Source organism: Pelobates fuscus, chromosome 3, assembly GCF_036172605.1.
Source record: "Pelobates fuscus isolate aPelFus1 chromosome 3, aPelFus1.pri, whole genome shotgun sequence".
NCBI classification, from domain to species: domain Eukaryota; kingdom Metazoa; phylum Chordata; class Amphibia; order Anura; family Pelobatidae; genus Pelobates; species Pelobates fuscus.
In genome coordinates, this window is record NC_086319.1 from 190803077 (window position 1) to 190818590 (window position 15514).

Consider the following 15514-nt stretch of genomic DNA (forward strand, 5'->3'; position numbering starts at 1 on the left):
ACATGGAAAGCACAGATGCGCTAGATTCAGTTTTTCCTCCGGTAAGCGCCTCTATGGTATTATCGAATGTGCTTCCTACAATGCCCACATGAGATACCATCACTTCAAGAAGGAAGGCATTCAAACTTAATAAGGGACCTGGACATGAAGACACGTCCTGTCAATTTCTTTTCACCCCTCTTGCCAAAGATAACTATGTTCTCTGTGACGCGGTCAACCATGGCACTTCACCTGCCTCCTCCTTGGTGCTTCACTACACTACTGAAAACAGTGATCGCTCACACATGGGCCCACACAGGGTGTTGAGTTGCATTACTTACATAGACGATATCCCTATGTTCGGTTCCGAGGGGTCAAGACTATGTCAACATTCACGATTCACGATTCTCCATGGTCCGACTGGAATCGTTGGGTTTTATAGTGAAGCGACAGGAGACTGCGATGGCCCTTCCTGGATGGTCCACTTCTTAGGATTTGTAATCATCTTTGCGTCTTGCACCCTGAAGTTTCCCCCTTCTAAGGTCTTCTCAATCCTCAAGGAAATTCGCAATGTCCTCCGCTGCAACACCGTGCCCCTCCACACACTCGCACGGATCGTGGGCTACTGTCCTCCTCCATCGAGACTATCTTCCTGGGCCTTCTACATTACCGGGACATGCAGCGCCTCATGGTGAGGTTTCCTTGGGCCAACCCAACCTACAACCAACCAGACTTCGTTCTGGAGTCAGATACCAGCCTGTGGGGCTGCGAAAACAACCTGCGAGAGTGTACCCAAGGAAGGCGTGTGCACAACTATGGAATTTTCCCTTCACATTGACTGCCTGGAACTCTTAACTGGTTGCTTTACTATCCGCAGCCTCTTGAAGGAGTTATCAGTTTGTTGCATCCTACTCCGGATGGACAGAGCGTTGGCAGTCCGGTATATCAATCGCCTGGACAGAGCCTACTCCTGTCTCCTATCAGACATCACTAAAGGCATCTTTGATTGCTGCCTCCCTCGCAAGATCCCCCTGATGGCGGACTATCTCCTGGGGGTGACACATCTCACCACAGATTGCTTCTCCCACCTGTAGAAATCAACAAGCTTCAGCATTCTTCAATTGGCTGCCAAATCCGGAGTGCACCATGGTGGAACATTCCTACAGGCTGGGTCTTCCCTGGGGTGCGTATGCTCTTTCCTCCTTTGCAATGATTATGAGAGTTCTCCATCACCTCTGTAACACTGAACTTTGTCACCCCCCTGTGATGGAGCCAACCTTGGTTCCCGGATCTTTGAGGTTCTCCTCCTCCTGCCGACACTTCTCACGGACCGAAAGGGAAACCCACACCTTCTACTCCTTGAGGGTCGGCTAACTCTAGTGGCCTGGACCCTTTCTGGGGTTCTTAGCAGATCAACGGAATATTGCAGGCTGCTAGGGATCTCTTATGGGACTCTTGGGCCCCAGGGACACAACGATGCTACCTCTCCATCTGGGCATTTCCGGCCTGGTTGGTGTTTGAAACGGAACCTCAATCCATTAATATGGTAAGTTCGACCAGTTCAACAGCCCATGTCCCGGTCTGGGGAATCCTGGTGGGCAAGAATCCTCTTGTGTGCCAATTACTCAGTGACATCCACCTCCAGCTTATGAGATGTGGAGATCATTGTCCGTTTTCTACAGGACTGGGCATCTAATGACGGACTTTCTCTCTGTCTGTTATCGGCCAAGTTTATGTTATGCTTGGTCTGGTGTCTTTCCGTCATGTATTGGATGGTCAGACGTTTAACGTTGATGTTTTTTTTTTCTTTTTCCTTGACGGGGTTACGGTCCATGTCTCTAATCGCACTATTTGGATTCTTCCTTTGTTTTCTATTCCTTTCTCAGCGTTAAAATTGCAAAACATAAAGCCTCCTGTCATGTTGTTAAATTGAAGATTATACTAGCTTTAGTGTACTAATAATCTTAATTTTACTAATGACAGGAGGCAAGTATTTTCCCACCCTGATTTGCTATCCCACCCTTTCTGTTTGCTTTCTTTATATGTCTCACTGGTCCAAGGTAGGTTGGGCTCTTAAAGGGACACTATAGTCACCTGAACAACTTTAGCTTAATGAAGCAGTTTTGGTGTATGGATATGCCCCTGCAGCCTCACCACTCAATCCTCTGCCATTTAGGAGTTAAATCCCTTTGTTTATGAACCCTAGTCACACCTCCCTGCATGTGACTTGCACAGCTTTCCATAAACACTTCCTGTAAAGAGAGCCCTATTTAGGCTTTCTTTATTGCAAGTTCTGTTTAATTAACATTTTCTTATCCCCTGCTATGTTAATAGCTTGCTAGACCCTGCAAGAGCCTCCTGTATGTGATTAAAGTTCAATTTAGAGATTGAGATACAATTATTTAAGGTAAATTACATCTGTTTGAAAGTGAAACCAGTTTTTTTTTTCATGCAGGCTCTGTCAATCATAGCCAGGGGAGGTGTGGCTAGGGCTGCATAAACAGAAACAAAGTGATTTAACTCCTAAATAACAGTGAATTGAGCAGTGAAATTGCAGGGGAATGATCTATACACTAAAACTGCTTTATTTAGCTAGAGTAATTTAGGTGACTATAGTGTCCCTTTAATGTTTTGTGTTTACATTGATAATTTTGTTTTCCGCTGGCTTGTGATTGGTTCTTTTTTTCTATGTGTTTCTTTGCTGCTGTGGAGCTAGTAAAGAGAGATTATGCAAAATACTTGCCTCCTGTCATTACTAAAATTAAGATTATTACTAGTACACTAAAGCTAGTATAATCTTTAGGACATACTTGAAAACAAGAGAAATCTCAATGTATCCATGCTAGTAAAATATTTTATAAATAAATTGTAATTTTTGAATGCATACCATTTTCAGTGACAATACAAATTTTTCAAACTGTTACTTTTCACAACATTTAAATATACCCACAGAGTCGATTCAAAAACACAATTCACACATTCATATACACATATACAAACATTTATACAAACTCCCATTTACAGACACATACATTAATACAGCACAGTCACAGTCCTACAGACACATAGTCATGATATAGATTATTTTAAAATAAACAAATATGTTTAAATGTCTATCTGTTCCTGTCCAAATCTGAGATGATTAAATTGCGTATACGCAGAAGTAAATTCACACTGACACACGGAGTTCAGGTTAAAAGCACTTCGAGAAAATTTAATGGCATCTGGTTAAAAGCGGGCTCGCAGACCCTTATGAGAGCAATATTACATCATCATTGAATATCAAGATAACAACAAATAAACATCATTAATTGGATTAGGTGTTAAGTGGCTATGTCAATGTCCACCCATCAATATTATTAATTGGCTCAAGTACTAAGTGGCTGGCTAAGTGTCCTCCCACCGAGAGGTGGCGTTATCTTGGACACGGGTGTGGACAGTTGGCTCAGGCGCCATCTTACTCAGCACGAGGCTTTACTTGATGGGAGGGGGGCTTGGGGCGTCATTTTGGGTAGTTAGTGATGTCAGACTTGAGGTCAGGTTCAGGGCCTTTTTTATGAAAGAACATTTCATTAGAGCAGTTTCTCATGGGCTAGCTATGGGATACTTTGTTTCATGTTACAGGAACTTGACAATTCCGATGTTAGTCATGTCCTTCTAGAAAATACATACAATACATTCTCTTTCTAATATTCTAAATGCTGTTAGGAAAATCTGTCATATAATGAAGTTAAATGGAGTTAGTGCAAAAATTTAATAAAGGTTTAATTAAGGTTTTTAATAATTCTACATCAGTCATACAAAAACACATACGCACGCATAGTCACATATACATACACTTACACAGATGCAGTATCACACACACATTCATGCAGTCACTTAGTCTTACACACACTCATATAGACATGCAGTCATAGAGACAAATAGTCATACAGACACACATACATGCACACTATCGTACATACATACAATCTCCTAAGAAAGTTCCCGCTGCACTGGGATGAAACGCGTAGAATGGAACAATTTCTTTTTTTCTGCACCATTGATTAGCCAAATTTAAGCTGGCCTTGATTACACATCCAGTTTTCAAATTAGTATCCACAAAACTAGAAGGTCTGACCCTTTGGATTCAAGGTTCTCTAAAACTATTGACTTATTGGTGGAAGAATTGTATAGAGTCAAAGCACTTTTTTAAATGCTTTTCTGTGTTTTTATTCGTATACATTTTTTGTGCCAGGCATTTTCTTGTTATTTCCCTTTATTTGTTTGCTTCCTGATTTACTTTTAACTATATGTTGTGGTGTGTATTGATCAATATACTGGTATATGGCGCCCTCTAGTGTTTATTTTGTTATTGTAATTGTTGGGCATCTATTTGGGAGTTATGCATTGAGTGACACATTCTCCAGTACTATTTCAGTTTGTTTTCCCCCTTTTTCCCACTTACTGTGTTGTCCTTTTTTGTGTATGTTTACATGCAAATAGTCATACAGACACACATACACACTCGTAAAGAGAAAAAGTCATGCAGAAACATATACACACACATTCATACAGACACAGACAAACATGTATAAACTCATAGAGACACACACATTCATACAGACACGTATACACTCATACTGACACATAGTCATGCAGACACACATACACACACTAAATTTGAAGTAGGGAGACTCTCAATGAACACCATGAAGTAGGGAGAACAACCTAAAGGGACACTATAGTCAGCAGGACAACTTCAGCTTAATGTTGTTGTACTGGTGTCTATAGCCTGTCCCTGCAGGCTTTTCAATGTAAACACTGACTTTTCAGAGAAAAGGCAGTGTTCACATTGCTTCAGAGGTGCTTCCTGTGTTTCTACATTCAGGGCCTCCACGCTCTGGAAGCGCTGAACATTCCCCATGGAGATACATTAATTCAATGCATCTTTATGAAGAGATGCTGATTGGTGTAGCTTTTTGCAGCCAATCCTATGGCAAAGCATTGGATTGGCTAAAATCATCAAGCTTGATGATCTCAGCCATAGATGCAGGGCCAGTCGAGGGGAGACCAGCACGGCGGGGGGAAAAAAAAGGTGAGTAAAAACACTAGTTTTAAACACACACATACACCATGACAGACACAGAAACACACATATACCATGACAGACACACATCCCATGACAGACACACACACACCATGACACACAGACAGACACACCATAACAGACAGACAAACTCACACTGACACACATTACTACTACCTGTGGGCAACCGGCCAGGGGGTTGTGCAGGGCAGACAGCAGTCTATGCTGGCGGCCGCAGGGGGAGCTGTGATGGCGGCCGCTGGGGGGGCTGTGATGGCAGCCGCACAGGGAGCTGTGCTGTCTCTGCGGCCCCGCCCTCGCACACTACTTAATGAGACCGCGGCAGTCTCATTAAGTAGCGCACGAGGGCGGGGGAGCAGAGACAGCACAGCTCCCCCAGCAGCCGCTATCACAGCTCCCCCAGCACACCTAGCCATTTGCCCGGCCCGAGGTGCTGATGGCACACCTGGAAATTTCCCGGTATTGCGGTGGGCCAGTCCGGCCCTGTATGCATCCTGGGATGAGAAATAGACGGATGTAGTGAATGTAGCAAAAAAGGGTACGTACATCCCACACTGCTCATAAGGACAGGAGGTTGTAGGCTAGGGACAAGCAGCAAGAGCATTTGCACAGTACAGAATCAGCTTTAGCTTAACTTTATAGCCAGCCATGAAATAAAAGTGCTCCTGCCTTCCTCCTACGTTCCTTTTCTCTGTTACCTCTGCGCAATTTAGATCATGAGCATGTGAGTAGTGTAGAACATTGTGAAGAATATAAAAAGACACACAGTGCCACCTAGTGTTTATTTTCCAACATATGTTCAAGTTGTTTTTTTCAATTATGGTATTTAGGTTTCCCTACTATGAGATAGATTCTAAATTGCATTAAAAACCACTTTGTGTTTCATGCAACAAATTATCACAGTTGATCCTGCTACACACTTTCTAGGACTAATTCACTCTGTGGATATCAAATTCTGTATTTATCTATATTAGCTATATTTAACATGCATGTAAATTTACTTTTATGGTATATATAGGCCCTCTATATATTATATTAAATTGTTTTGGTACTATATTTTAGGGCTTACATTTTCAAGTACTACCTCATTAGGCAGGTCTTATGAGTCATTCATGGCACCCTCACCAGAGTTAAATTTCTATTCGCCACAGCTAAATTTTCATTCACCAAAACCCTATAAACTGGTTGTGGTCAACTCCTTTATTTACAGTGCCTTGCAAAAGTATTCACCCCCCTTAACGTTTTACCAATTTGTTACATTACAGCCTTAAGTTCAATGTTTTATTAATCTGAATTCTATGTGATGGATCAGAAAACAAAAGTCTAAGTTGGTTAAGTGAAATGAGAAAAATATATACATAAAACTATTTTTTAGAAATAGAAAACAGAAAATTGGCATGTGCGTATATATTCACTCCGTTTGTCATGAAGCCCATAAAAAGCTCTGGTGCAACCAATTACCGTCAGAAGTCAAATAATTCGTGAAATGACGTCAACCTGTGTGCAATCCAAGTGTAACATGATTTGTCATTACATATACACACCTTTTTTGAAAGGCCCCAGAGGCTGCAACACCTAAGCAAGAGGCACCACTAACCAAACACTGCCATGAAGACCAAAGAACTCTCCAAACAAGTAAGGGACAATGTTGTTGAGAAGTACAAGTCAGGGTTGGGTTATAAAAAAATATCCAAATCTTTGGTGATCTCCAGGGGCACCATCAAATCTATCATAACCAAATGGAAAGAACATGGCACAACAGCAAACTTGCCAAGAGACAGCCGTCCACCAAAACTCACGGACCGGGCAATGAGGGCATCAGAGAGGCAGCACAGAGACCTAAAGTAACCCTGGAGGAGCTGCAGAGTTCCACAGCAGAGACTGGAGTATCTGTACATAGGACGACAATAAGCCATCCACTCCACAGAGTTGGGCTTTATGGTAGAGTGGCCAGAAGAAAGCCATTACTTTCAGCAAAAAACATGTTTTGAGTTTGTGAAAAGGCATGTGGGAGACTCCCAAAATGTATGGAGGAAGGTGCTCTGGTCTGATGAGACTAAAATTTTACTTTTCGGCCATCAAAGAAAGTTGGGTGCTCCTCTATAAACAATATTTGGATGTACGGGTATAACAGAGTTAAGTACCTCATCGTGTTTAAGTATGTGCCAGTGCTTATTTATTATCTTTTTAATATTATTACTTTTGTTATTAAAATTAAAAATAACGGGAAGGGATATGGGTTCGGTATTTTCCTTATTCTTATAAGTTAAAAGATCTTTACATTCTTTTTGTTTGACTGTAATAACTGTGTTATTTAAGTCTGATTCTGAATTTTTTTTCAATAAATTTACTTTTTAAAACCTCTGCTTGTTCATTAAAATCTACCATTTCTGAGCAATTCCTACGGAGGCATAGGAATTGACTCTTGGGGGCGCTTTCAAGCCATGGCTTATAGTGACAGCTAGATTTTTCTATGACCGTATTTACACAAACTTTTTTAAAAAAGGTTTTTGTTTGTTCCTTAATAAAAATGTTGAGGTCTAGAAAATGAATGTATTCCCTGCTATATTCATGTGTCAGAATAATACCCCTATTATTAATGTTTAAATTATCAATAAAAGCGATAAGATTTTCTTCTGTGCCTTCCCAGATAAAAAAGAGATCATCTATGTATCTAAAATATGAGACTAGGTTTGCCCGCCAAGCATGACCACTCCAGATCGCTTGTGTTTCCCAGTCTGCCATAAATAGATTCGCGTAACAGGGGGCAAACCTAGTCCCCCTAGCTGTGCCTCTTTTTTGAAGATAAAATGAATCTAAAAAGCAAAAATAATTATTATTAAGAACAACACTCTAGAACGACAGCGAGAACATTTAGCATTTAGCATTAACATTTTATATTTATTTCCATTATTGGAATTGGACATTTTTTATCTACTGTGTTATCCTCCCAGCTTTGTCTAAAATATCCCCTTTACTAAAATACAAACTGAGATGTTTAATTTACCATAGAACTAAAGCTTTACTCAAGCCTAGATATCAGGGTGAACAGTGATTTAAATAAGCAATAATAAAATAAGCACATAATTAAAGTCTATCTGCTTCATTAGACTTTAGGGAGGCACTCTAGGGCCACCTACTGGCCATCTTCGGGAGTTACATTGATATTACATTGTTTAATCATCTTTAGCTCTATACTGGAATACAACAGACAGAAGTAAGATTGCTTATCCTATTTTAATATATTTATTGCTATAAGGTTTTATTTTATGTATAAATATATTAAAAGTTAAGTTTTATTATTAGACCCATAAAGATTATTTTGATACAATTACTTACCCTTTGGTGACACCTACTGGTAGGTTTTTGGTTTAACACTTTTTTTATTTTTTCCATCCGCCAAATGCTGACTAGTAAAATTAGCTCACCCCCTTCTACCTATCTTACTACTCCCAGACCGGAACCTATTACTGAGCAGACTTGCCGAAGTCCCATACTAACCCGACAATTGACTGGCATCCTTCCATCCCGACATTGCCAAATGCCCCTCCGACTTACACCCGGCCCAACACACGTTGATGAAAATGGCCAAATACAACGGGCAGATCCAGTGTTTGTCTAAGTCCCCTTCACCACAACTGATCTATTCAATAGCCTATAAGCCTCAAGTCATGACAGATTTGGTCACCTCCATTATACAAACACACAATCCCAGAAGCAACACAGAAATAAGGTGTTGAAATGGGTGGCGCTTGTTCGTATAATGAAGAATAGTTATTTAAAAGCTGCTATAAAACACTCATGAGGGTACTCCAAAAACCACTCTCAACATGCACAAAACAAACAGTTAACCTCAAGTGGGTCAGTATAGAAACTTTCCCACTATTTGGTAAGAGTGTAGCGCTTACAAGTGTATTCCAAAAGTGCTCAAATATATAAATATGCACTTACCACTCAGGGTAATAGCAAAAGGTGTACATAAGAAGGAAAGAAAAAACAGAAGGGGTATATAGGGTAATATTGTATGACCTATATTGGGTTGAATTTAAATATATATACATAAACTCAAATTTTTTAGAGCCTTTTATATGGATATAGGCTCTAAACACTTGAGCATCCGTGCCTTTAAGGTAGGCAACGAGACCGTACTGGTGCAGCTTGCTTTTTTCTCTTCCTTTTAGCCAAAAAGTCTCCAATCAAATGAAACACAGAAAAGAAACTTCTGGGTGCAGATTGTTATACCCTTAGTGCACAGTGCAATAAAACAATCTTGCTGTTCATCAGTCCACGATAAGACAAATTGTCTATAAATGGAGAAAGTTCAGCACTGCTGCTACTCTCCCTAGGAGTGGTCGTCCTGTAAAGATGACTGCAAGAGCACAGCGCAGACTGCTCAATGAGGTGAAGAAGAATCCTAGAGTGTCAGCTAAAGTCTTACAAAAGTCACTGGCAAATGCTAACATCCCTGTTAGCGAATCTACAATGCGTAAAACACTAAACAAGAATGGATTTCATGGGAGGATACCACAGAGGAAGCCACTGCTGTCCAAACAAAACATTGCTGCAAGTTTACAGTTTGCACAAGAGCACCTGGATGTTCCACAGCAGTACTGGCAAAATATTCTGTGGACAGATGAAACCAAAGTTGAGTTGTTTGGAAGAAACACACAACACTATGTATGGCGAAAAAGAGGCACAGCACACCAACATCAAAACCTCATCCCAACTGTGAAGTATGGTGGTGGAGGCATCATGGCTTGGGGCTGCTTTGCTGCATCAGGGCCTGGACGGATTGCTATCATCGAAGGAAAAATGAATTCCCAAGTTTATCAAGACATTTTGCAGGAGAACGTAAGGCCATCTGTCTACCAGCTGAAGCTCAACAAAAGATGGGTGTTGCAACAGGACAATGACTCAAAGCATAGAAGTAAATCAACAACAGAATGGCTTAAACAGAAGAAAATATGCCTTCTGAAGTGGCCCAGTCAGAGTCCTGACCTCAACCCGATTGAGATGCTGTGGCATGACCTCAAGAAAGCGATTCACACCAGACATCCCAAGAATATTGCTGAACTGAAACAGTTCTGTAAAGAGGAATGGTCAAGAATTACTCCTGACCGTTGTGCACGTCTGATCTGCAACTACAGGAAACGTTTGGTTGAAGTTATTGCTGCCAAAGGAGGTTCAACCAGTTTTTAAATCCAAGGGTTCACATACTTTTTCCACCTGCACTGTGAATGTTTACATGGTGTGTTCAATAAAAACATTGCAACATTTCTTTCTTTGTGTGTTATTAGTTTAAGCAGACTGTGATTGTCTATTGTTGTGACTTAGATGATGATCAGATCACATTTTATGACCAATTTGTGCAGAAATCCATATCATTCCAAAGGGTTCACATACTTTTTCTTGCAACTGTATTTGACATTCCAGGAGTATGGGCAGAAAATAATCCTCCAGGACTTGCCCGTAATACCCCACCGATATATGTTGAGTTAAAGCTTGGGGTATATCCTGTTAGCCTCCCTATGTTGTTCTTTTATCTACCCCAACAGCTGTAAAGGTGGCAGAAGTGACTCCGTGCATTCATCATTCTAGGGTTAAACCAGCGGCAGACTCTTGGCAAGCTATTCCAGATCCTGAAAATCCTTGCAAGATCTGGTCAAAGCGGGTAACTCAGACGGAGTGAGAAATAATACGAGGAGATATTGGGACATCTTAGTTGAAAGTAACAACAGATATCAGCAAGTAGGTGTTTTGACGGCCATAATAAAGCCTGACCACCTACCTACGTGTCATAGCCAGAGTGTCTCGAAGGGACCTCTGTGAAAAAAAGTGAGGATCAGAAGAACGACAATCCTTGCAGCCCTCACAATCGGGAAGCTGAGGTGCCGTCGCACGGTTGAAGAGTAGAAATGAGGACTTCTGAAATAATATGTTATATTATGTGTTTAGTAATTTTTGTGATTTTTCAGGAAGGTAAGAATACAGACACACAGAATTGTGATAGTTGCATTAAGACTACAAAAACAGGTAATCAAATATCCCAAACTCTTATTTGGCACTCACAGTATGAATGTAAGGGATCTGTATCTAAATGTAGATATTTAGATATTGATTACAGTGTGTGTCACCCAGCAGTAGGAGAGCCTAAATGTTTTGATCCCCAATTCCAACCCCGTACAATTTGGTTGGTAATTCGGAACAGTAACTCCCAGGGGACCTTATTAAATAAGACTGTGATAAGCACCATACATTCTATGGGCATTCTACTATTTGATGCATGTAAGGCGATCTCGGGTAGTGGAAAACCTTGGAATGTATGTGGTAATCTTAAATGGGAACGAACTTATGAGTTTAATGATAAATATGTATGTCCCAATAAAAGATCTACTGATCCTGACTGCCCAAATAGAGACTTTAACTGCTGTCCAAATTGGTCATGTGTAGGGTGGGCGACCTGGGGAAAGATAGTAGATCAAAACTTAATATTCGAAAGATTGCCCACTGCACCGTATTGTAAAACTATGGAGTGTAACCCTGTGCATATGACCATTTCCAATCCACAGCACTTCATTGACAAATTTGGGAATCTCTTTGGGTTTCAAAATACATGGTACAGGAGTAGATCCAGGGACCATAATATATGTAGGTCTTGAAATTGATACGACAGCTCCTAAAACTCATCAGGTTTTTCATTCCTTGTATTAGGAGATGAGTGTTGAGGATAAACTTCCCCATAATGTTAAGAACCTATTTATTGATTTGGCTGAGAGTATTGCAGGTAGTCTTAATATAACTAACTGTTTTGTATGTGGAGGTAGTAATATGGGAGACCAGTGGCCATGGGAGGCAGAGGAAGTATGGTACCCTGGTTCTGAGACAGATGAACAACAAATACTTTCTCAGTCTGATCATCAAGTAAGTACTAGAGGTAAATCAGAGTGGCGGTTAAAAACCTCCATTATAGGTCATGTATGTTTAGCCAGAAAAAGGGCCATTGTATACCACACCTGTTGGCGAGTTAATATGCCTAGGACAGAAAGCCTATAATGCCGATACTAAAGATACTACTTGGTGGTCAGCTTCAGATGTCTCAGAGCCTACTAATCTGTTTGACAATTACACCCATTTAAAAAAAGTATGGTTTGACTTATCTGCTACATCCAATTGGAAAGCCCCGGCAAATCTATACTGGATCTGTGGTAAGAAAGCATATTCAGAGTTACCACAAGACTGGGAAGGGGCATGTGTATTAGGTATGCTCAAACCATCCTTCTTCTTGTTGCCAATTGAGACAGGAGAGACCTTGGGAGTTAAGGTTTATGATGTAAATCATAAAAAGAATCTAGCATCCTTGGATATAGGTAGCTGGGAAGATGATGAGTGGCCTCCCCAACGTATCATAAATTACTATGGACCTGCTACCTGGGCTGAAGATGGTACTTATGGATATAGAACCCCAATATATATGCTCAACCGTATTATAAGATTACAGGCAGTGGCTGAACTTTCCAGTCACATGGTTAAACTTACGCATGTACCAACTCAGGTCTGGAATGGGTATAATCCTAGTAGTTGGTTTGGAAGTTGGTATGAGCAGCTTGGAGGGATTAAGGCGTTAGTAGGAGGAGTAATATTCATTATATTCTTATGTCTCTTTCTGCCTTGCCTAATTCCATTAGTGGTCAGATCTATACGTAGTATCATAGAGAAAGAAAGACAGCTGCTCATGTAATGGCTGTCTGTAGATATGAACCTTTAACCCAAAGAGAGCATATTCAGGATGGGGAATGCTGAAATAATATGCTAAAGATGCTTACAAGGTCTGTTCTGGTCCAATGGCTACTTGCGAGGTGTTGGCAAACTATGATTGATGATGCATCTGGAATTATTTTATATCAGAAGCATCAAAGGGGGGAATGTGATGGAATTCCAGTAAAATAGAAGTTTAGTAGGCCAAGATTTCCACGTGGCATATGTGTATGTTGTATCTCTTAGTTAGTTACACGTAGCTAAGATAATGTCATCAATGTACTGAGCATGTGCAGGAATGTAGGAACTGAAATCACACTCCTTTCTCCTTTGTTTCGGATGAGCCATGTGGTCTGATTGGATGAGCAAGTCCATACTCTGTTCATTGATTGGTTAAGGGTATGTGCGGTTGGAGCTATTAATGGGAGGAGTTATAGTTCTATAAAAAGCATGTACTCCATGTATTTGTCCCTCAGACCTGTTTTGGAATGTTAGTTCATCTGAGGCCTGATCGGTATGTTAATAAAGACTTCTTACTTCCTGAAAACCTGCATCCATCTCTCTGTGTCTGGCTTCTGCAAGTTTACTCGGTTACAGGAATATGAGTATGATTGTCTGTATATAAATGCACAGACAATGTGTTAGTATGAACAGTTCCTATCGCCCCACAAATGTGTTTGAATACAGTTGTAATCAAAATTATTCAACCCCCTTTAAAAATCAGGTTTATTGTCAACATTTACAGACCTTCAGCTGTTTGCAATGAACAAATCAGACAAAAGAAACTGAAATAGCTCAACGTAATGAATGCTTCAAGTGGTTTCCCCAAACTCAAGTGAAAATGATCTCATATATTCATTCAATGTTTTTCTATGAGTTTTTTTAAAAGAGTGAGGATGCCCAGCTTTGTGTCATGGAGTTAAACTCTGTGAAACAGCAGGAAGCTCCTCTAGTGGCTGTCTTGTAAAAACTGCACCCATACCACTTCAATGATATGTAGTGATCTGGGTGCCTATAATGTCCCTTTAACAGAAAATTCCAAAACTCAAAAGCACTTAACACAGATCACTTAAGTGATTCATGGGTTAACAGAGTGACCCCTTTGTCTTATTTTAGAAATATGCCAATTTCAAGAGAAATTGATACACTCATGTGTATTCAGTTTCAACTCCTGGCTGTCAGCATGCTAGATAGGCAGGGATATGCTGTAACTTCCTATCCCTGCCTCTCTCCACACACAGTGACCCCTACTGGCCGGTGCTGGTATTGCAGAGTAATCTCCATTTACTCTGAGAAAAATACCTGCATTTGTATTGCTGGTATTACTGCAATACCGGCACGGCCCGGCAGCCTCAAATATTGGCTGTGCCATTAAAATACCAGTCAGGTGGCAAATCTAAGAGTAGTGTGTAAAAATATATATATATATTTTTTTAAATGGGCCTATTCAATGGGCCTGGGCCTGGAGCTGCAGCTCCATCAGCCCCTATGTTAATCCGGCCCTGATTTTACTATCTATCTATGTCTACAGGGCAAGTTCCTTTCTTGCTTAGTTTATACTAATCCTATACTTGCTTTTCACATCTTTGAATTTGTGAAACCTATCCTGTCAGTCCATATCTGTATTGCTGTTGCTCCCTGGCCTCTACTAACTCATTCCTACTTCTGTACGTATCATTTCCGCTGCAGTTTTGGTTCTAGGGGGTCTCCGAGATCGCAAGATTCACGGTGGTCATTTTGGTTTTCATTGCAGGCACTCGGTATCACAGTCTCCAACTCACCGATAGTGGAGACACTTCCTATTACTCAAAAACAGCACACCCAGAACACACTGGACCTTCATACAAGGGGAATCCACAACTATTATTCAAATTACCTATTACTAAGATGCCTACTCTTGTATAATTTACAACCATGTATGGCTTATGGATGTACAGGGAGTGCAGAATTATTAGGCAAATGAGTATTTTGACCACATCATCCTCTTTATGCATGTTGTCTTACTCCAAGCTGTATAGCTCGAAAGCCTACTACCAAATAAGCATATTAGGTGATGTGCATCTCTGTAATGAGAAGGGGTGTGGTCTAATGACATCAACACCCTATATCAGGTGTGCATAATTATTAGGCAACTTCCTTTCCTTTGGCAAAATGGGTCAAAAGAAGGACTTGACAGGCTCAGAAAAGTCAAAAATAGTGAGATATCTTGCAGAGGGAAGCAGCACTCTTAAAATTGCAAAGCTTCTGAAGCGTGATCATCGAACAATCAAGCGTTTCATTCAAAATAGTCAACAGGGTCGCAAGAAGCGTGTGGAGAAACCAAGGCGCAAAATAACTGCCCATGAACTGAGAAAAGTCAAGCGTGCAGCTGCCAAGATGCCACTTGCCACCAGTTTGGCCATATTTCAGAGCTGCAACATCACTGGACAAGGTGTGCAATACTCAGAGACATGGCCAAGGTAAGAAAGGCTGAAAGACGACCACCACTGAACAAGACACACAAGTTGAAACGTCAAGACTGGGCCAAGAAATATCTCAAGACTGATTTTTCTAAGGTTTTATGGACTGATGAAATGAGAGTGAGTCTTGATGGGCCAGATGGATGGGCCCGTGGCTGGATTGGTAAAGGGCAGAGAGCTCCAGTCCGACTCAGACGCCAGCAAGGTGGAGGTGGAGTACTGGTTTGGGCTG